The sequence below is a fragment of the Passer domesticus genome, chromosome 14, assembly GCF_036417665.1.
Source record: "Passer domesticus isolate bPasDom1 chromosome 14, bPasDom1.hap1, whole genome shotgun sequence".
Taxonomy (NCBI): Eukaryota; Metazoa; Chordata; class Aves; order Passeriformes; family Passeridae; genus Passer; species Passer domesticus.
The window spans coordinates 1,486,491-1,509,443 of NC_087487.1; the positions used below are offsets into that span (position 1 = coordinate 1,486,491).

Genomic DNA, 22,953 nt, shown 5'->3' on the forward strand with positions numbered 1-22,953 from the left:
CTTGTGAGGGTGTCAGCCCTGTCACAGGCTGCTCTGTGTGCACTGACACTCACAGATGGTGCTTGATGGTGTCACTGCGGGGGAAGGCAAAGAACAAGGTCCCCTCTGAGCTGTGTCCAGGAGTGGCTCCACATGGCTCATGTCACTCTTCTGCATTTGCTTTGTTTCCCCTTGCCATTTGCTTTGTTTTGTTGCCCACGCGGGTGGGTCAGGCTGTGTCTGGGCACAAGGACACACGAGAACACTCCATGGGCACATGCTGGCACAGTGCATGGTGCACAGACTCTGGAGATTGCTAAAGGCAGAAGTTAAATCCCACATCAAAGCACAGAGCTCTCAGAGCAGCACTGTTCAAAGGCACCAGCTTCCTTCCCGGGAAAGACAGATTGTCACTTTGATTAAGAGATTTTAACAAGAGAGAGAAAAAAGGAAGAGTGAAAGAATGGAGGAGAGAAAAGAGGGAGTTTTCATTTATACCTTTTTTCCCCTTTGGCTATCCAAATAAGGTTTCAGTTTGATCAAAAAAGGACCCCAATTTAAAATAAGTTTAATGTAACAATGAATTATTTAAAGGAGAAGAAAATACAAGCTGCTGCTTAAAAAAAAAGAGAAAAAGCTATTATTGAAATGTCAGAACAAATACCCAGCTTGATCTGCATTAATATGATAAATACTAATATATTCATTTCCCCTGGTGCTTCTGGGCTTGCAGAGGTACATCTGCAGCACGTTGCTTTTGGTAATCAGGTCACAACTTCAAAGGGAGACATGCGAGGTGTTCTGAGGGATGTCGTGCAAGCAGCAGTTAGAGACCTTGTGGAACATCCTGTAGACTTGAGGTGTTCTCATCAAGGGTCTTCTGGAAGTTCTGTGATTGCTGAAGGAAATGGAACATCTTGTCATGTTCTGTGGTGCCCCACCAGTTGTGGGACAGCGCTGGTGTCTGTCTGGCTGTCAGCCTCAAAGTTGCTGTTTTCCTGTAGGCAGCTTATCAAGAGAGAAAAAGAGGCTGAGGTGGAGAAAGCAAATGAGCTTCCCACCTCCTATCCCCACAACCTAATTCCCAGCCCCTCTGTGACTGGGAAAGCTGTAGAACACAGCTGTGAATCAGCCATGCTAGTCTGGGCTGCCAGAGCTGCAGATGAAGTTTTCAGGAGCAATTCAGTGGGGCTTGAGCCTTGAAGAAGCTTTATGTAAGTATCTTTGTGTTTTTAGGATCTAACAAGCTGGGAAGGATGTTTTGGGTAGGGACATGTACTATCCTCTACTAGGCATCATCTCTGCCTACCCCACCCTTCTCATCTGCTGGACACGAAGTTCTGCTGCAATGTGCATCAGGCTTGCTGGTATCAGCACCACCTGTGCCCTTGAAAGAGTAACCTGGAGATCAGACCCCTTTGTGGGGGTCTTTTCTATAGCCAAGGCCTAGATTCAGACCAGAGTGGTGCACCCAGGTACCCAGAGAAGCCAATAGTTCACACTTAGGAGAGCTTGTATAGGAGTGATGTGGTGTGAAAGGTGTTGAAGTGTTGTTTCTAACATTACTGCTGACAGTTGAGTGACAGATTGAGAGTGTGGTTAAATTGAGATGCAAAGGAGTTAAACTGGTCTTCTGGTTGGTAGATAATGACAAAATGTTGGAGAGAAACAAGGAAGGGGCAATTTTACATGAGAAGGTTGAAACAGAGAGAAGCTCAGAGGCATGGAGTGGAGGAGAGGTGAGTTCAGAAAATCATATAATACAGATATCTAATGTGAACCTATCATAGAATGGTTTGGATGGGAGGGACTTCAGAGATCATCCAGTCCAACCCCCCTTCCTCTAGCCCAGGTTGCCCCAAGCCCTGTCCCTCTTGCCCTTGGACACTTCCAGGCACAGGGCAGCCACAGCTGCTCTGGGCAGCCTGTCAGCATGGCAAGGTGAGTTAAGGTAAAGCCATGAGATATTCAGTTAGATTTTGACCTTCCTCATTGGGATGACTTGTTAAGCATCATTTCAATTGAGATAGCTCAACCATAATTAATATATTGCTAATCTGCTGCCACACTGAAGCTGCTATCTCATGAGACATTGAGCCCCTCCTCAGTGGGCACGTGGGCCCAAGGCTGCAGTGTGGTGCTGTGAGCTGGCCACGTGCCCACCTCAGGAAGGAGTGATTGCATCCAGGGGAATTTAGCTGCTGCTGGAGCCTGGGGTTTCCAGGTAGATAGAAGTGTGCCCAAAGCCCAGGCAGGGCTGGTTAGAGATCTGCAGGAGCCGTGCCTGAGAGTCTGCTGTGATAATCTGGGCTCACTTGAGAAGCTCCTCTTCTGTGTGTGTGTGTGTTTCTCCATGAAATGCTCCAGTTTCCAAGGAGCTCTAATGTGCTTTTCCGGTAGATTTTATTCACAAATGCAGAGTCTTAGTCCGTCTGCTTCTGTCCCTCTTTCCCTCCATTGCCTGCATTTGAATGTATAATACTGGCTTTTGGGCATGAGTGTGCTGTGCCCAATTTACAGACCAGTTCCTCAATTAAAAGATGCATAAGCTTTATTATTTATACCATTATTTTTCTAATTATTTTGTTTTCCTGGAGATGGCCCACAGGGTCCACAGTTTGCTGGAAAATCCACCAAGGGCTCCTGGCTATTGACTTCAGAAGGTTAACTCTCCCAGTGGCCATTTTTGATCCATTCACTGAGAAAATGTGATTACTTCTTATTTACTGACATTAAGTATTCCTGCTTGTAGCCAGTGTGGTATTAAAGTAAAATGTTCAGCATTTAACACGATGAATGCGGAGATATGAGGCTAAATGCACTGCATAAAATCTTTATGGGGCTGTAAACAGACGCCCAGAATATTTTCAGCTGTTTTGTTGTGAGTCAGGCTGGGGTCCCCTCTCTGCCAGGCAGCCTGCCCCAGGTCTCTTGGGAATCAGCCAAGATGTGTCAACACAGCCTTGGCTTCTAGAGGGGAAGGGGCCTGGGGGACAGAAAATGAGCAGGACTGCTTCTGGTGGGTGTTGCACTTGCCAAGACTGGCCTTGGCCACACTTGGTGGCTGTGGCTGCATCAGTGCAGATCTGGGGTGAATGGAGGCTGTGATTGCTTCAGAGCTGCTTTCTTCAGTCTCGGTCTCAGATAAACAGAGCTCAAGAGAAAATCAGTTCAGAGTGAGTTTTGTCAGCTTCAAAAGAGATTCATTCCTGCTGTTGTCAGTCACGGGAGACTGATGACTGAGATTACTGAGGAAAGCAAGGCCTGTGGGCATTAAAGCAGATACAGTTACTGGAACTCAGGGCTTAAAGATGAGATTTAATCTGGACTGTGGATTTGTACAACATCCCTTCCCCCTTCCAGCTTCTCACTCAGAAGGTCTGGTTTCCATGAGCACACTCAGCTTCCAGGACTCCATTTGCTCTCATCAGCTCTCTGGTCAACACCAAATCTGCTCCTGACCTCCTGTGTGCACTGAACACCAAGGACAAGGGTAACTGAGAGCTGGGCTCTTGCTTGACCTTGTTCTTGTTGGGTTTTGGGTTGGGTGTTTGGGCTGTGTCCTCACCCAGGGATAGAAGCTGGGAACTTCTTAGCAAAACAGGCACCTCCTGTTCCCAGGGAGAGCAGCTGGGCTCCCAGGAAGCCTGTGCCGGGCTTCCCACAGCTCAGCAGCTCTTCTGTGCTGAAACCCCACCAACGCCTCCCGGTGCTGCAGCACAAGGAACGCCAGTCATGCCACCCAAAGCACTGCTTGCCAACTTTTACTTGGGGTAATCCCTGCCACCCTTGGGTGTTGGAACCCTGGATGCTGAGAATTTTAAACTTTCTGTGCTTAAAGGCACAGACCCACAAGAGAGCACTGCATTTGACCTGAGGCTGTGGAGAAGGCTTCCAGAATTGATTGATAGCCCTGGAATTATGGGTGTGTAGTTGGTTAGAATTGTTCAATATCACAGGGTGGAAAACTTAAGAGTTTGAGGTTTTAGAATATAGAAATAAATATGAAGAAAGATAGAGGTTTTAGGGTGGAGGCAGGTTGTTCTTCACCTTCTTCTTCCTTCTTCATGGGTTTGGGTGATGCTTTGTAATTGGACAGAAAAGTCTACATTGGAGCCTTTGAGGGATCAGTGATTGGGTTTAAAGGGAAAATAATCTAGGTGTCCTTTCTTAATTGGATAGTTTAGTCTTAAAAGATCTTGTAACAAGAGATTGTTAGCCATTTTGTGCCTTCTAATGAAAAGCTGCTGAACTCATGGTTGTGAGGCTGTTTCACTGATAAGAAATAATAAACACCTGAGTCCGAACATGAGCTACCATCTCAAGTGCCTTCAGTCCAGACCCAGAGACACCAATACCTGGGCACCTTGGCAAGTTCTAGGTATGGTTCATGCTAAATGAGGAGGCAGAGCTGAGTCACAAGTTCTGAGTATCTTTACTGCTTTAATAAAAGGCTGTGGAAGGTATTTAAATAGCCTCCTGAGGAGCATTCAAAGAGCTAAGTCAAAGGCCGCAGTTCCATATTTAATGATACGGAATAAAATTGGTTGTGTTTGTGCTGCAGGGAGGTTCACACAACTCTGACCTTCCAGAGCCTCTTTGTGCCATGTGTGAGGCTCAATGACAAACCTGAGAGTTTCTCCCAGGGGCTGATTTATTTTCGATTGTTCCAAAACTGTGTCCTGAAATTTGGAGTGGCAGATCCCTGGAAAGTTAACATTTTGCAAGCTTTACTCTTGGTTAGAAGTCTAATGTGCCTGTTGGGAGCAGTCCTGCCTATCTGCAGTGGAGTGATCAGGACAATTTCACATCTTTGCCCTCCCCAATTGCTTTGGATGCTTCACATTGGGGTTCCCAGCACCGGAAGGGCATTGACTTGTTGGAGTGACTCCAGAGGAGGCCTGCACACGATCAGAGGGATGGAGCACCTTTCCTATGTGAAAAAGCTGTGAGAATTGGGATTGTTCAGCCTGGAGAAGACTCAGGAGTGACCTAATTGCAGCCTTCCAGTACCTGAAGGAGCTCCAAGAAATTCAGAGAGGGACTTTGGCTATAAGAGCCTGGAGTGACAGGACAAGGGGGAATGGATTGAAATTAAAAGAGAGTAGGTTTAGATTAGATATTAGGAGAAATTTTTGTTGTTGGGGGGGTGGGGCATTGAAACAGGCTCCTCAAAGAAGTTGTGGATGCCCCATCCCTTGAAGCATTCAAGGCTAGACTGAATGGAGCTCTGAGCAACCTGATCGAGTGAAAAATGTCCCTGACCATGGCAGGGGGGTTGGAATTGGATGATCTTTAAGGTCCCTTCCAACCCAAGCCATTCTGCAATTCTGCAGTTCCTTGCTACAAAGGTTTGTGTCCCACACCCATCCTGCTCCTCTTTCCCACTGCCTCCCCCTCCATTCAGTGTCTCTTCCCTCTAGCATATGGCCAGAGCATATTCTCAGTGATTCTGACACTTCTCTTCTTCACTGCAGCAGCCACAGGAACTGTGGGACGGGAAATCTGTTTGGTGTTGAACTCCATGTTTGCAGCCAGTCACGGAAGAGCACTAATTACAGTGGCTCTAATTGGCTGACTGCAGAGGCCATGCCCGAGCAGCCCCAAACACTCCATGCTTAGGGCAGGGCAGGGAGCACTGCCAGGGTCTCTCTGCTCTTCTTCAGCAGGCTGAGTGCTGCTCATTTAGGAAGCTAACAAGGATGTCTGACTGCTGCCTCGAGGATCTGACCCTTCTGCAAAAGAGATGCTGGTCAGCTGAAGTCCAGGAGGTCTCTCCTGAAACTCTTTCAAGGGATCCTGGCAGGGCAGGCTCTTGGCAGCTCTGGTGCTGCTTCTGCCAGGGTTCCCTGCTTTCCCCTTATCCCACTGCTGCCAGGCTTGAGCATGGTTTTTTTCATTAGCAGTGATGCAGGCAGAGCGGGGCCAATTACTCACTGCTTTATGCTTGCTGGAAAACCCACCCAGGACTGGTAATAGCCATTAAGTGAGGGTGCAGCTTTAACTATGTGCCATTACATTAAGTTTCAAGTTGATCTATGGCCAGAGCAAATTGAATTCCTGCTGCTATCCCGTCTGACATTTGTTACATTACAATGCCTGCTCTTTTGTTTTTGAGTCAATAGCTGCTGCTTTCGAGAAATATGGATTATTAGAATTTATAGCCCGTCCAAAGCGTCTTTTCAAACACTCATATCCTTTTATCATTTCGTTTTGTTGTTATTCTGCCCAGCACAGTTTGTATTTCTTCAGGTTTTAGCACCTGGGACTCTTGATACTTGTGCTAAATCAATACCCTTTGTCCTCATTGCTTTAATATACACAACCATTTGTGTGATGCATGAATTGCAGTGGGTTTTCTACCTGCAATAGTCATTTACGCCTCCTGCTCAAGCATTCCTGCCCCTTTCTGCGTACAGGCCGTGCTTTGCAGTAAATATCACACATCTACATTTAAATTCCTTTATATGACGATTTCCAGGTACCTGGCTGCACATGGAAACTGAATTTGCTGGCTCCTTCTCAGGAGGGGAACACAGGTTGGACAGTGTTCCAGGGCTTCCTGGAAAGTGCTGGTGTGCTGAGTTCATAAAATTCTACCTTTTTCTCTTATGCCTTAGATTGAATGCAGTTACACCTTTTCATACAGCAGATGTGAATACTCTCAAGATCAGTAAGAGGGTAAAAGAGGCCTTTGGATGTTTGTTCAGATGTCCTCAGGTCGTAGCAATGGGAGTTGTCACTCATCAGTTGGCAGCTCTGGAGACCCGTGGGAGAGGAATTGCTCTGATTACTGTCCTACAGCCAGGTGTACTGGAATGGAGACCCCCAGCCTTGTGGCTCGGCTCCACCCCTGCAGCTCAAAGTGGATTTACAGCAAAAGCAGCAAAGCCAGTGCTGTCACTGCATCTGCTCTGCCCTTCTGTGCTGATGGAGACGTTCCCAAGGCTGTTCATCACACCCTGTGGATGTGTGCTGGACACTGCAGCGTGGACTGAGGGACATGGGAGCTTTGGGCCTTTGGTATCACTCATCTGCTGACCCTTCTGGTCTGCTCCACTTCTCCTCTGCTGGCTCTGTCATCCAGGATGCACAAGAGCAGCAAAGCTGCATGTTCTCTCTGAGTTTTGGCTTCCTTTGGTCTATCAGGAAGGGCAGGAAATAAACAGGGAAGGTGAAGGCATCCAAGATGAGATCAGAGAAAGAGCAGGCTTAGCTTGGCCACGCTGAATTTCCCACACAAGAAGGAAAACCTTGTCCTCTGGCCATTACCCCTTCCCAGATGTTTCTCTTTTCCTCTGCTCCACAGACTGGCAGCCACACACCCACTTCATGCCCCAGCTCCCTGCCAGCCCCGTGGCCATCCCACAAGCTGTCTGTGCTTTGAGTCCTTGGCTCAAGCTGCTCACCTTTGTGGTTCAAGGCCCTGTGCTGCTCTGCCAGCTGCTGCCAGCCCAGCCCTGCCGTGGCCCTGCAGCCCCATCCTCCTCCCAGGCTGAGCATCTCCCGGCTGTGCCTTCCTGCTTGAGAGGTGACAATTTAACTAAGAGCCATTTCCGAGAGTGATGAGTGTGATTTTGAATGTCTCATTGAAACGCAGGGCAAATCCTTCATCCCCAAAGGGAGATGTGTTAAACACTGCTTCAGAATTAATCTGCAGAGCGTGAATCTCCCTTGCAGCAGCAGGGAGAGGCACCACGGTGTCCTCCTTTGTCTCCGTGTTCATGGCAGTCTCCTGGTTTATCTCTGCCACTGCTGCTCTTCAGGGCTCTCCCTCCCCATCCTGCCCATGAAAAATGAGATGTCAGCTCCCTTCAGGGCACGGGTATTCCTGATAATATGTTTTCCATGTAAATAAATGACAGGGATTTGCCTATTACTTTCATTAATTGTAGTAGAAACTGGGAGAAGCAGGAGAAGGGGTGACCAGATCCTCTACTGGAATGATCCCCCCACTGCTGCACCCTGCTCCCTGGGGGCTGCAGTTTGGGCAGAGCTGTGGTCTTCTGACCACATGGAGCATCAGAGCTGCTGTCCTGCAGATTTGTACAACATCACTAGAATGGAGCCCAGCTGCCCTGGCTCAGGTGAACCAGCCAAGCACCTGACCCTGATGGATGTGTTTTCCGTGATTTTCAAGTCCTCCCCTCAATCCCTTGATACTCCCAGTGCAGCCTTTTCCTTCAGAGGTGGTTTCAGACCTGCAGATGAAGCACCCATGTCGCAGAGCCAGGGGGGAGAGCGCAGCAGGACTGTCAGAAGGTCCTTCAAAAATCTGTCGGCACAGGTGGCACGTGCCTGCCTGTTCCTGAAACATAAATGCTCCTGACTATAAAGATTATTTACATTGCCAACCAAAGCTGCCAAACACTTTTAAAATGCACTAACGGTGCCTCTCTCTTCCCACTGCACTTGCTGATAAAGGGCCATAAACAAGCTTGACACATTTATAATAACCTTTCTCCCCTCCCTCTACCTTGTTCTCTCCTCTTCCTCTCTTGCCTCTCTCGCAGGCTGCATTGGGTAAATTTTTATTCTACTGCCATTAGCTGGGATATATTGTTTGATGGGGGAAATAAAATGTCGAATCTCATTTTATTTTTATTTTTATTTTCTTGTTCTAGTAGCAGCTGCTTCTAATGCCAACAGCGGATGTTTGGTTTTAAAATTTTTTTCCCCCAGCATTTTTTCCTTTTCTCTTTTCATTTTCTTCCCCTTTTCCTGTATCTCCCTTCTAAAAGGTCATCTTAAATGATGCAAGGATACATGCTTTTGCAGGTTGTTTTTATCACTTATCAGCCTGTTCCAAAGGCCATTTAGTCTTCTAGGCAAAGGTTGTAGCTTTCAGCCTCCACTTCCTATTTACAAAGGAAAAATGGATGCTCCATTTCTAGGTGTATAAATTAGGTATAGATATAGATATAAACCAAAATGCTAACCCATCGAAAAGAAAAGAACCTTGTAATTTCTTTGTCTCCAGTCTGAAGAGGTCTCAGGTTCACCTTTTTTCATGTCACCTGTTCCTCTCAGAGATATTGATGGAAGTGCCTCATCTAACGATTCCTCCTCCATCCTGTATTGATGGCACTGTAGAAAAGCCCGTGCTCTGCAGATGAAAGGCAGGGTACAGACTGTTCCTCTGAGGCCTCTCTGGAGGCTTTTTTGCTCAGTAACTCGTGGCTGTGCGGGAGGGTTTGTGGGCAGGGGGGCAAAGGGGACTGCACTGGGAGCCCATGCAGTTGAAAGTCTGCATTTCTGGAGCCTTCCTGGCTTTGCAATTTTGTACCCATAATGATAAAGCACTTATTTGTTTCATCTTCCCTTGAAGCCCTGGCCAGAGGGAGAGAAATGGATGTGGTAGACCTGGCCTGGAATTGCTCATCCTCTGGCAGCAAATGAAGCCATGGTGAGCTGTGCTCAGCTGCTGGCATTGGGAAAGCCTGGCTTGTGGGGGGGTTGATTCTAGGAAATCTGGCAAAGATGCAGCAACTAAGCTATTGTGTAAGAAAGCATTACCTAAGATATGGTTAGATAAGGTGAAAACGTCCCTCACCTCTCCCCACTTTGTCTTGCTCACGTAATATGTGTATGGTATGTATGTATATGGTACTGGCAGGGCAATTAATCACAGTGTGCAGACCTTAGCTGGAGCCACTTTCAGAGCTTGAGACTTTCAAATGAGAGATGAGGAAATAATTTTTTATGTTTGATACATTAAAACTGCTGCTTTTCCTCTTCACTTGGTATATTTTGTTGTACGTGGTCAATAAATTTGCAGAGATATGCCTGTGGTTATGGAAATCACACAATGGAATAATTAAATGGCCTAATTGTAAAGTATATTATCCTCAGCATTTCACTCACCAGCTATTCTACCACACCGCATGGAGGAGGGCAGTAATTATGAAAATCTGACACAGACTTGCACTCAGCAGGGGAATCCAGCCAAATCCAAATGTGATGAACTGATCCCTCCACCCATGGGGATGGATCCCACTCCTCCCTCATGGTGGTTTTAGACACGGTCAGTGACTGAAGACATTGAGGGAGGGGATGATAATATACAGGGATAAATCATGAAGCATCTGCAGCAGAGAGAAGGTGGGCACCATTTTAATTTTGGTACCACTTTGGCCTTCTAAACCTGTTCTGTGGGACTCAGGTCTGTGTTGTGTCCAAGCATTTCATCCTCTGTGGTCCTGGCTGGAGTTCTGTGAAAATATTCCTGTGGTAGATATCCTGGGGCTCCTGTCAGCACTAAGGGCTGATGCTGTCTAAAAAATGAGGAAGGAATGAAGTGTCCTCTCTAATATGACACAAAACCCTCATCATCCAAGCCATTTTCTAGCGTATTAATATTAATTTTGCACTAATGCAGGATGAATACATTTTAGTGTTTGACCAGAGCACATTTGTCATTTTTATGTCATACTCACAGAATGCATCAGTGTGATATATTGTGTATTTTACCATAATAGTAGACAATATACCTCAGTATTTCATTTGGACAAGTAGCAAGTATGAGGCAAGGAGACAGTCTCTGCTGGACCAGGGCTGAGCACAGGAAAACAGAAATAAATTAAAACATATTAATCTGGAAGAAAAAGTAATTTATCCAGTAAATTAAAAGGAGAAGCCTTCACGTCTTGTTGAGTTGCCCTATTAGGCTGCTTTAGCAAGGCTTGGCCTGGAGCTTCTTGTGTGTGACTTCAGGCAGTGTGAGTTTAGAGACAGGTGGCAAAAGGCAGAACCTGAGAGTGACAGTGCCTGGGGAAGTGCAGAGCTGGAGAATCTGAGATGGAGCCAGGTGGGCTCAGGAGAGCTGGAGAATGTGAGATGGAGCCAGGTGGGCTCAGCACCTGCTGCCAGGTGTGCCATACACACCCTTCCTCTTCCCAGAGCACAGCTGGGGCAGCCTCAGGTGCTTCAGGTGTCTCTGGGTGCTGGCAGGGAAGGAGCAACCCTAGGGTGCCCACAGACAGGAGGCTGAGGGGCAGTGAAGGAGGGAGAAAGGGCCCCAAAAGCACCAGGGAAATCACAGTTACTGAATGGACTCTTCCCTATTGCTTTATTTGTTCCCATGTTTTGCCCTGGGCACTGATGTTTAGTAATTTAGACCAAAGGGATCTAAAGCGTTGCTATAAAGGATAGTTCAAAAATCAATGGATGTTAGAAAGGGTCAAATGATGCCATAAAGAGATTAACAGCAGCATGGAGAGATAATATTCCCCTTACTGCAGAGCTGGCCCTGAGAGCTCTGTGACAGGGGAAGAGCAGAGGCAGCCCCAGCACCTCTTTCCCTGCTTGAGTCCTGCCCCTCCTCGCAGCCCAGGGCTGTTTGGGGAGAAGGAGGGTGGGACTGCTGGGGGCAGGGATGGCTCTGGAGGTGGGAATGAGAGCAGACAGGCAGCTGGGCCATGCTGCTGCCTGATGAATTCTTCTTCTAATCCAGACAAACTGCAGCTCTGTGGACAGTGCCTGCTAAATCACCCAGGAGGAATTACTTACTCAGCAATCAGTCACAGGTTTGCAGCATGAAGGTCAGATTTTATGAGGATCCCCTGGAAGTGCATGGGGAAAGCACAGCATGGCTGTGTGTCACTGCCCTGGCATGGGAGCTAAAGCCAGGGCAGGCAGTGTGCTGGGCAGGGGACAGAGCCAGCCAGGGCAGCTTCCCCTGCCACTTCCTCCCCAAACCCATCTGTACAGCCTCCTCACAGAGCTAGGGAATGAAATCAGCAGCCCAAGGGACCTGAGGGCTGAGGCAGGGGTGACATTTGGAGATGAACTGAATGTCCTTGTCAGGAGGAGGAAAGCTGTTCTCTGGGGATTTGTTTTTTGCTTTGTTTTCAGCTGTTCTTTGGTTCCATGGAATGTTCTCAGCACTGACAATGCTCTCATGCAGGAGCACATTGGAATAAGCAGCTCTGTTTTCTCCTGTCACTCTCCTGGGGCTCTGCCTCTCTGTGTGGGGACAGGCAGAAGGAACCACTGGCGTTTTTTGCTTAGAAAACACTGTTGATGCACAAAGATCTGTTCAGGACATGTGGAGGGGCCACTGCCCCTCAGGCTTGCAGTTGACTGGGCTCATGGAAGGGCCCTGAAGGAAGTGAAGAGGCTGAAACCCACATGTTCAGCAAGGATTGCCTGGGAAGTCTCAGCCTGGCCCTCCTGGGAAGGTTTTCCCCTTGGAGAGAAGCCAGAGGCAGCTTCCCCACAGCCCAGCTGATGCTTGGGAAGCCTGGGCAGGAGCCAGTGATCTGCACAAAGGGATCTTCCTTCCAAGCATGAGCAGCCCTTGTACACACAGCTCCCTAAGCCTTGCCATGGTGACAGTTTATGGCAGATTAAAGCCAAGGCAGATAAAATAACTTGTTTTCCTGGTATTGCACTGTAGATCTTAGTACTGCAGGAAATTAAAAATCACACCTGAGGTACCTGATGTTTCCTGGATAGAGGTTCCTTTCTCCTGGGTGCTGCAGGCCTGGCTGGCACCCAGAGGCTGGGGGCTCTTCATGGGGACAGGCACCTTTGGGGTCTGCTGGGGACTCCCCAAGGTGGGAAGAACACATGAAGAATGGGATTGCATTTGGTGCTGCACTTAAACAAATCAATGTGTGAATCGATGTGACTGCAAGAGATGTGTTGAAGAGCCAGCTGACTGATGTACCATATTAGCAAATGTGAAGGGAAAGGAAAGAGATGGCTAAACCTCAGGAAAAGATGACCTTGATCCAGTGCCCTTTAAAGCCACAAAGGCATCTGTTTACTGGAAGAGACAGCTGCCATTTTATGTGGGAGCATTGAGTCTCCACATGCTAAGAGGTGACATTCTGACTCTGCCTGCTGCCATGACTGGGTGGCTTTAGGCCAGCTCAAAGCCCACTTTCCCCAGGAGGAACCTGCTGTGATTCCCTTGCCCAGAGGGACATTCTTCTCTCCACTCCTTGCTGAATGCAGCAGACCCTGGTGGCCATCAGGATGCCTGGTCCGTGCCCTGGAGTTGGCCCTGCTGGAGGCACAGCAGGGCATCCATTCCCATGCCCTGGGGCAGAGCAGGCAGGAGCCCTGGGCAGGGCTCCCAGACCCTGGCATGGAGCAGTGGTTTGACCTTTGCTCCATCTCCAAGGAAAGCAGCATTTTACTGACAGGCTTTAGAGTGACGTGTGCTCTGTCACCTCTTCCCTCTCTCACTCTGCTCCTCGGTGCCAGTTTTTGCTGTTCCTTTGGTGCTGTTTTAGCTTGCTCCCTCTCTGCATTTCCCCTCCTTCTATAGCTTTGCTTCTGATTCTCTTCTACTTCCGATTTTTTTCCCTTTTCCATGTCCTGCTGACCCCAATCCTGCTCACCTGCCAGCCTGCCCCACTGGGACTAACTCTTGGGCTGCCCTCTCTAAAGATTTGTTTTTTCCTCTCACCCAAGTGACAGCAGATGAGGGAGTAGGGTGCTGCCATGAGATTCCTGTGCTTGCTTCCATCAGTGCTTCCTGCAGAGTTGGGCGATTATTATCTCTGTAAATGACTGAAAGAAGTAGAGTGATAAAAGGATTAAGTGAGACGTATTTTATTTTATTTTATTTATTTCTATCTTGCTGCTCCTCCTCCCATCCCCCTTGACAAGCTGTGGAGCATATTGTGCTGCAGCTGTTCCGGGGAGGAGCAGTGACATGGAGAGCAGGGCATGGTGCAGAGGGCTCTGGGAGCAGGCAGAGAGCACAGATGGGTGTTTGGGCAGGGGGTGCAAGGGGCTGCAGCAGGAGGGCAACAGACCCCACTGTGAAGGGGCTGCAGTGAGGCAGCTTGTCCACTTTCTTGTCTCCTAGTCCTTCTTTTCAACACAGGGGTAAAGAGCCCATGAGAATGCAGTCATGGAGCTCGACCTGGAGCTGCTCAGAGTGAGAGCTCCAGTGAGTTATGCACCAGGAGGGCTGACACAGTGTCTCTGGACAGGAATTGTTGCACAGAAATCCCACAAACTGCTGCTTGCCTGGGGCCCAGGCACAACACAGTGGCACAGCACTGCTCCCACGGGCAGTGCCCGCCAAGCTGTTCCTGCAGCAGATCCCTGCAGATGCCACTGGAAGCAGCCTATTCCCAGCTGAAGTTTATTTCAGGTCTCCATGTGTGTCTGCTAAATAGCTGCCAGCCTACAGACTCCCAGGGACACGTGGGTCCTGTCTGGCAACTCACAGAGCCCTGCCTGTGTCTGTGCCCTCACTAATGGCCCTTACAAAGGTTCCCATGGTCACAAGCCCGGGTGACTTCCAGCCATGCCAGTGGCATTAGAGTCGGATGGCGCTCAAACTAAGACAGAGACTCAAAGTTATATAAAACAATTTAGCTCAAATGTTCAGGTTTTGGTATTGCATCTCCTTCCAGCTCCCTGGCACAGAGGGAGCAGTACATGATTGCAAACTCTGCTTGGATTGAGCCCTAAGGAATGAAGCTGGAGATTATATTCCTGGCAGAGAGTCCTCTCTAAAACTCATTTGTACCAAGGCTGTATCTATTCTAGTAAATGTAACGAGTCTGGTCCTGCGGGGGTGTGATGTGGTGTGGCTCCTGCTGATACAACTAAACTCTGGCTTCTCCCATGTAGTTCAGTGGTGACAGTCCCTGGCTCATGCCATCCCCTGAACTGTGTCCAGGATCCTCTGGGACACTGCTGGCTGGAGCAGGCCAGGGAAGCATGTCCTGGCTTGGATGGCCATGACAGTGTCTGAAGCCTGGGCTCTGGCCCTGGCTTAATTACCAGCATAGATCTCTCCTGACACAGTTTCCCAGGGTAGAAGGAGTTTCTTGGACCTGCTGGTTGGGAACCAGGTACATGGGCTGTGTGCAGTGCTGCTCACTGGCAGCACAGGGTTAACCCATATGGAGCAAGGGTGGGGCTGGAAGGGAGGGGGGGGGGGGGGGGGAAATTGGATGGGGAGGGAAGAGCAATTTGTGGCACGCTGGGAAGCCTCAGCAAGAAGGAGTGGAGGCAAGAGGAGCCTCTCAGTGTTTCCCTGTAGTCTCAGTGCTGGCATGATCACACTGCCTGTACCAGCAGGAAGAACTTGGCAGCCGCCATCTCACTGAGTGCTGTGTGGAGACAAATCAGCTGCTGTGTTTGTGTGACTAAAGAGACCCAGGAGCACAATCAGTCAGGAAGTGAAACAAAAGGATGGCAGCATTCAGGCCAATACCTTCAGGAGTCCTCGGGATATGGGAGCTCTGCAGGCAGGTGAAGGAACAGCTAGAACTATGTGTAATGATTGCATGTTCCCCTGGACCCCTGGGACCGTGAACTGGCCCTAAATGGGCAACAGCTGCACCATGATACTCCCATAAGAAGTCCAGTCCCTGAGGTGGCATCACAGATATTTGCCTGGTAGGCATGTGGTGGCAGCAGCACCCCTCGATTGGCTGTTGCCATTTGTTCTGCCTTGTGCTGCAGCTGCCAAGCAGCTGATGCTCACTGGGCTGTTGGTGCTTCTGGACCTTGGCCTCCATCTCTGTGTCCAGAGTTCAAGGCTCTCCCTGGGTTTATGGCCAGCAGCAGAGGCTGTGGGTGCCACATGCCCCGCCAGCTGTCACTGAGAGGCAGCCCAGGGGCTCAAGGCCAGGGTCAGTCTGCTGCTTCTGCTGCCCTAAGGCCCACCCACAGGTCTAAGCAGAAGGAACAATTTTGTCTCTTCAAGCAAGGCCTGTGGGAGATGAAGCCACACCAGAAGGGTCTCTCATGGATGCTGCTCCACCCTTGGAGAATACAAGGCAGGTGGGATGGGCAGCCATCACTGGAAGGTCACCTGAGGACATCTCACAGCCTGACAGCTCTGCCTAAAGTCAGTGGCTCCCCTGGGCTGACTCTTGCTATGGTGGCTTCTCCCCACAAATCCCCTCTGGCATTTGCTTTTCCCTACCTTCTGTGCTCTGCCATCTCTGCCTTCCCTTCCACCGCTGCCCACAACGAGCAGAGTGAGCAATCCAGCATGGCCCAGTTTAATATTCCACAGATCCTCACACACTGATAAATGAGAACAAGAGAGGGAAGGGGGGGATGAGAGCCTGGTGCATGGGGGGGATATAAAGCCCTGAGCCAGTATTCAGAGCAGCAGAGATAACAATAAGCGAGAATAATAGTCTAACAAGTCGGAAATGTCACACGCGATCGGGTGCCATTAACACAACATGGATCTGAAATATCACATAATTAGTTTTGTGCCTGTTGTTCTGATTTGGAGAGAAAAAATATTAAAGGGAAGAGATTTGGGGGGGCAGAGAGGAAAGTGCCAGCAAAGTGAACTCATAAAAGGGTGAAGCCTACAGCGTCTAATGTTTTTGGAATGCTATAATAAAGCTCTATCTCCTTACCCGTGTTTGAGGCAGAGATTTTTATCTGGCAGTATGGGATAAAAAGAAATGAGAACTTGAAAAGGGTAGATAAAATTGCGATTGATCTCTCTAGGGCTGCCTTGCCTCCTTTCAGGGAAGCTTGTGGGCCTCATGAATTGCTCCACTACTGAGACACATGATCCCCACCCCTTCCCATGCCACCTCACTAAAAGATGAAAAAACCCCAATGTTTTCAAGACTTCTTTCCCCATCTTTTTATAACCCAGTGCACAAAGCCCGTGTTTGAAGGCTGTGCAGTGACTCAGGAGCTGTTTGTCCCCTGAGAGCAGGCTAATGCATGGGTGTTTGGGGGACCCCCTCTGCTCCAAGGCATGAGAGTGCCTGTGCCTGCAGACAGGCTCAGAATTTCAGGGGCTGGTGTCTGCCACCAGCTGCTGGGAGCAAAGCTCCTGCCTCTGCTGCAGAGCCTGCTTTGTGCTGGGGGCATTTTGTCTTTCTGAGGGATACAGGCACTATCAAAAGAGACAGAAATGCTCAGGTCTCAGTGGGCACTGCTTGGGGATGGTTGTATAAGGATTGGAACATGACTCTTCTCTGAAATGGTAGGAAAAGGGAAAATTGCAAATATCACAGGAGACAAAACACTGTCAGTCTTTTCCGGCCCTGCAGCCTCTTGGGGTGTGAGAAAAGTGGTGTACATGCCAAGCTCTTGTGAGTCAACTCTGGTTGTGTCAACTCTGCACCTGACTGTTAGTTGTCTATATTAGGTGACAAGTTAGATTATTAAGTGACTAGTTAGACTATTAGGTGACTGTACACTCTTTTTGTGGAAGGAGCTGCCCCTTTCTGTGGGGCTAACATCTCAAACACACTTCTTTGAGACAGCAGCCCTTGAAAGAGGGGGTGGGGATTGCACACTAACCCACCCCTCCATCCTGGAACAACTTCAAGGTCAGGTTGGAGTGGGCTTGGAGCAACCTGGTCTAATGGAAGATGTCCCTGCCCATGGCAGGGGGGGTGGAACTGGATGATCTTTAAAGACCCTTCCAACCCAAGCAATCCCATGATTCTATTAATTTTCTATTTTCACCATCAACAGGATCATGATAGGGATGGGGATGGATTTCTTATCCATGCTTCATTTTAAGCATTCCCCTTTCTACATGCCTTTTCCAAAAAACCCTTTAACTCTGGTGCTCACTGGGACATGAACAGCCAACTTGTGACCTCTTCTCTGGTGAGACAGCAGCATCAGGCTCAGATTTTGTTGTCTCCTCTGGCAGAGGCATCCCCTTCTCCAAGCCCTGGCTGTGGGAGCTCAGTGGGTGCCTCCTGCTCTTGCAGGCAGGGACTGACCACCCATCAGTGCTTCTCCAGGCTGAAGGACCTTGTGCTGCACAGCAGCCAGAGCTGGTTTTGCCAGCTCATTCCAGGGACTGTATTTTGGAGGGGAGATGGGAAGGACATGTGCTTCTCCTGCTCGCTCTTGCCCTGTCACTGCAGAGCAGCTTCACACCCATCCCAGCACTCGTGTCCTCTTTCCCTGGTCCGTGTGAAGGGAGAGCAGAGATGTGCTAACCTCAGACTGGAATTACACTGCCTAGAGCTCCCAGTCACTCTCTACCTGCAGATTGCTAATCACTTTTAAACGCATTCTGGGAAAGAGGTGCTTTCAAACAAAAGCAGCACTCCTGTGCCCGAGGCATGGGCAGCTGTGGCCAGCTCCTGTCTCTGGAGGATGCCCCTAGGATTGGGATTCAATTAATCCAGCCCCAGCGGACCCATCGCTTTGCCTGCCAAGGGCCAGGCACTGACAGCAGTGTGACAGCAATGCTGATCTATTGCTGCTGCTCTGGCCCGCCGTGCCAGGGAGCTGCTGTCACCTGCAGAGCCGCAGCCTTTGCGTGGAATGAGCGATGGCGGAGGGCTGGAGCGTGGCAGCTCTGCAACAGAGCTCCCCTCGTTCACACCGCAAGTGAAAAGTATTTCTGCATTTTGCTAACACCGAGCAGAAGTCACCGTAGCAGAGAAGTGAGTTTTCCTTTTGACAGGACAGTCTGTGGCATCAGTTTTTCTCTTGACTCCGAAATGAATGTTAAAAATTCTGATGAAGCATATGTTCTTCCAAAATTAAACATTTCATTTCTATTTCAGTCTTCGCAGCTTGCCACTATTTTTAAAATACAAACTAAATGATTTTGTGTGGAAGAATCGTTTTGAACAAGGCGTTTTAGACTTCTCAAAATTCTTTGTTTCATTTTTTTTAATGGAAAAGCTATTGAACAGACTGTGTGATATTAGCATTTTCTGATATATGATGATTTAAATGAATACAATTGATTATTTTATTTTGGTGGTGAGCAATTGTTGATGAAAAATTTCTGATCTGCTCTAGAAAGATGGACAAGGCCTGTATTATATATTGGTCTTTATCTATAGAATGAGACATTAGCTATTGCAAGAAGCAAAGGGAAGCTTTTGTGACCATTACTATCAAAAATCCCTAAACACACTCCCCTCTATCATATGTTAATGTAAAATATTAAATTTCTTCCAGCAGTCTACATGGAATTTTATCAGAATGATGCAAGAAAGAAATAGGCTGCAAGATGAGCTTAACAGTGCTAGTTCTGCAATCCATTTCAGTCTGCTTGAGTTCTCAGCAGATCAGCTCAGCCTGGACTTGTGAAGGTTTGGACAGATCCCTAACAATGTCTTGGTTTGAAAGAGAGGCAGGAAGCTCCCTTGGAATGGAGAATATGACCCCATTCCCTCCGAATTATTAGAACTTGGAAATGAAGGGGCTTTTGGGCTGAGCTGACTTTAGGAATGGGGAAGCTGGAATGCAGAGCTGGGAGCAGCATAATTGGGAGCAGCGGAGCTGGAATAAAGAGCAGGGAGCCACAGGGTGCCCCGCCAGGCACCGGGTGTGAGGCTAGGGAGCAGTGGCAGAGAAATGGCAGGGCCCGGCTCCCAGACACCGCCAGGAGAGGCTCCCCTGGAGGGAAAGGGCCCGGGGTTCCAGGGGTTCCCCTGAGGCACCCGAGCAGACGGTGCAGGGTCCTTTTTGCTGAGGTCGGGTGTTGGTAAGGCCCCAGCCACAAGCACAGCTTCGCTCTGGTGGCAGAAGGCAGCAGGGACGGAGCCTTGCAGCACGGCCGAACTCTGCCCACAGTGAGCACAGCCGGCTTCCCCTCCTGCTTCCCCTCCTGCTTCCCCTTCTGCTTCCCCTCCTGCTTCCCCTCCTGCTTCCCCTTCTGCTTCCTCTCCTGCTTCCCCTCTTGCTTCCCATCCTGCTTCCCCTATGATGGACAGCGGAGAGTGAGAGAGCGAGGAGCTACACCTGATCCACTTCCCCTCACAGATCTCTTGGTGTCTCTGCCCCTCCAAAAGAAACCCCTCAGATAACAGAAGTGCAGCCAGGTACACTCATCTTCTTTCCTCCTTCCTGGGTACAACTTTTTTAGCTCTTACTACTGGTTGTTATTGTTTCTTAGCAACAATTGGGACAAAATTCCATGAGAGAAAGAAACAAAAGGAAAAATCCTAACCCCCAACAAACACCAAGGCAAGTGTCTGCCTAGAGTACAGGTCCCAGGAAACTGGGCTGCAAGGCTGAAATCCAGTCAGGATTTCAAGAGGCTTGGAAAGGAGCAGGCAGCTGAGATGTGTTAGGGCCCAGGTTTGAGGTGGCAGCAAGGCCAGGGTGTGGTAGCACCAGTGATGTCCCTGGTAATGGCAAACAGGTGGAGATGTGTTAGGGCCCAGGTTTGAGGTGGCAGCAAGGCCGGGGTGTGGGTAGCACCAGTGGTGTCCCTGGTAATGGCAAACAGGTGGCACCAGCAGGGAGGCTCAGCCGGGTGAGCACTGCAGCACCTGGAACTTGTGACGAGGTAACAGAGCCTGCTGACCAGAGGAGCTGAGACAGTCTGAAGGACTATCTTCAGAGGAAGATAGAAGTCCTTCAGTCTGAAGGCCAACTGGGGAGAGGTGTGCAAGCAAGGAGGAATTGGGGGAATGGTTCTGATGTGTTGCTTCAGCTTTAGAGGAGAGAAACCTCTGCAGAAGCCTTAGGATAAATATGGATGTTTGATCATTTAAACAGGAATGGCTCAGAAACTGAAGGTATGCTTTGCTGGGTGTGTTTTGGTGGTGGTTGTGGCTGGAGAAGGGGCTCTCCTAGCCCTTGTTCCTCTCCTCTCTGTTGAGTTGGATTGTGATGATGGATGGAGCCATACCAGCCCTGTAGGTAGGGCTGAGTGTGGGCTGGTGCCTGGAGACAGAGGTTCCCTGGCCTTGGAAAACAGGGAAACACAGGCTCTGCCTGTGCTGTGGCTTCAGAGGACAAAGAGAGCTTCACTGCCCAGGGCAGTGGGCTCTGGAGTGCTTCCTTAGCTCAGAGCAAACATGCCTGTTTTTCCATGTCTGTGGAAATTACATTACCAGCTCTTCCCTGGGAAATGGTCTGCAAATTCAAAACATAAAGAGGAAAAAAACTTGTGAAGTTGTTCTATCTGGCTTGCAGTCCTTTAAGGGCCACTCTTTCCCCTGTAGCCATGAGGATTAGAAGCATCCTGTCCCCTTCAGCTGATGCAGAAAGTGAGGTTAAATGCAGTGCTGAAGACTCTAGGACCTGAGGATATGCAATTCCCTGAACTCATAAAGTCATGACTTGGCAAAACTGTGCTAGCTGCAGTGCTGTTCATGCTCTTAACCTGTATGTTCCCTGAGCCAATTAGGCTGAGTTTCTGGAGAGGGCAATAATGGCTGGGCACAGTCCTTTGAACCAATAATGAAGGTGGCTGGAGCTGATGAGTGGCCTGCTAATGAGGGAGTGCTGCCTGCTTGCCGTGCATAGCTAATGATCCTGGCTCCAGTAGCCCACAGCCAGGCAGAACAAAAAATCTATTTCCACCCAGTCCTTCATTGCTATCAGCTGCACTCCAGTAAACAGCTCGTTTGGTGGGGAGAGGGGACACCAGCATGGCTGGTTTTGGAGAGGTGCAGTGGTTTGTCCTGTGCCACCCTGAGTCAGCCTCAATTCCTCTTTAGGCATTGCTGTTCTTTCCGCTCCCAGCCTGTGCAGTGGTGTTGCTTCAGGGATGGTGTTGTATTGGTGTTGCCAATATTACAGACGGGACTGCCTTGGTCTGTGTGGTCCAGCTGCTGACCAAACAGCAGCACCTGTGGGGTTTTCTCCCCAGAGATGCTGTTCAGTACCTGTGGTCAAGCCGGGCATGTGGAGACAAGTCCAGGCACACCCCGAGCTCCAGAGCTTGGGACTGGAGCTTGCTGCTGAGGGGGGGCACTCCTCAGGCCTTCCTGAGCTGGAGAAACCTTTGGGGCGAGGTGAAGAAAGGAGCGGGTCCTGATGGAGAGTTTTTAACCCAGAGTTTTTATTTTGGTGGCACGGCCTCTGAATCTTGCAACAATCCCTTGAACTCTCCCACCAGAACTCTCCAACAGAACCTGACCTCCTGCTCTGCTTGTCCTTTTACCTGGGGAGGGGCAGGGGAGGGGACCCAGGGAGCACCAACCAGGCACAGGGGAGGGGGTCTCAGGTGAGAGGGACACCTGGGTGGGCCAATGGCCCCCCGTGGGGGTGGAGAGCATCCTTTGAACCTGCCAATCACTCGATGCTCTCTTGGAATTTCTGGGTTGATAGACAGTGCCCAGCAGGGGTCAAGGGTGGGGAAAAGGAGAGGTGATTGACACCCACTGGGGAAGGGTAATTTCAGGGAGAAACCCAGGGAACTGAGGCAAGCCCTGACATCACACCGCAACATCGTTGGGAGTGAAATGGGTTTTGATACATGCTACAGGTTATGGTGGGGAGGAGGAATGCCAAAATACAGGTATTTTAGAGCTCCAGTTTGGAGATGCCTGCCTGGTTAGTGTCTATCATCTCTCCAGCCTCTTCTCAGGGGATAATACCCTTCTGCATTTGGGAAGGGAGCTCGGGAAGCGGGCAAGCCCCCCACCAAAAGCTTTGTAGTGTTTGTGAAACACAGATTTCTCCAGGATTGGTCCTTGTCTGTTCAAACCCGTTCCAAGGGCTACAGGCAGGCCTGGGCTGGGTCTGCTCCCATCTCTGCACTGGGAGAGGTGCCCACCTCTGGAGCTGGGATGGTCTGGTGTGTGCAGGGGCAGGCACTGTACCTGTGTGCAAAGCCCAGGTGTGCAGGGACAGGCCCTGTACCTGTGTGCACAGCCCAGGTGTGCAGGGGGCTGTGTGCAGGGACAGGCCCTGTACCTGTGTGCAAAGCCCAGGTGTGCAGGGACAGGCCCTGTACCTGTGTGCACAGCCCAGGTGTGCAGGAGGCTGTGTGCAGGGACAGGCACTGTACCTGTGTGCACAGCCCAGGTGTGCAGGGGGCTGTGTGCAGGGACAGGCACTGTACCTGTGTGCAAAGCCCAGCTGTGCAGGGACAGGCACTGTACCTGTGTGCAAAGCCCAGCTGTGCAGGAGGCTGTGTGCAGGGACAGGCACTGTACCTGTGTGCAAAGCCCAGGTGTGCAGGGACAGGCACTGTACCTGTGTGCAAAGCCCAGCTGTGCAGGAGGCTGTGTGCAGGGACAGGCACTGTACCTGTGTGCAAAGCCCAGGTGTGCAGGGGGCTGTGTGCAGGGACAGGCA

At 49.7% G+C, this 22,953-nt stretch overlaps 1 long non-coding RNA gene across 15 annotated transcripts in view; it reads left to right on the forward strand.

Moving 5' to 3' along the window:
• LOC135280610 (uncharacterized) overlaps nucleotides 1-22,953 on the forward strand; it is a 70,476-nt gene that overhangs the window by 2,117 nt on the left and 45,406 nt on the right. For 3 of the 15 annotated variants that reach the window (XR_010347477.1, XR_010347483.1, XR_010347480.1), the window contains one exon: nucleotides 1,624-1,718. This is a non-coding gene — a long non-coding RNA (uncharacterized LOC135280610). The other 12 variants (XR_010347485.1, XR_010347482.1, XR_010347484.1 and 9 more) reach the window with 12 other exon arrangements.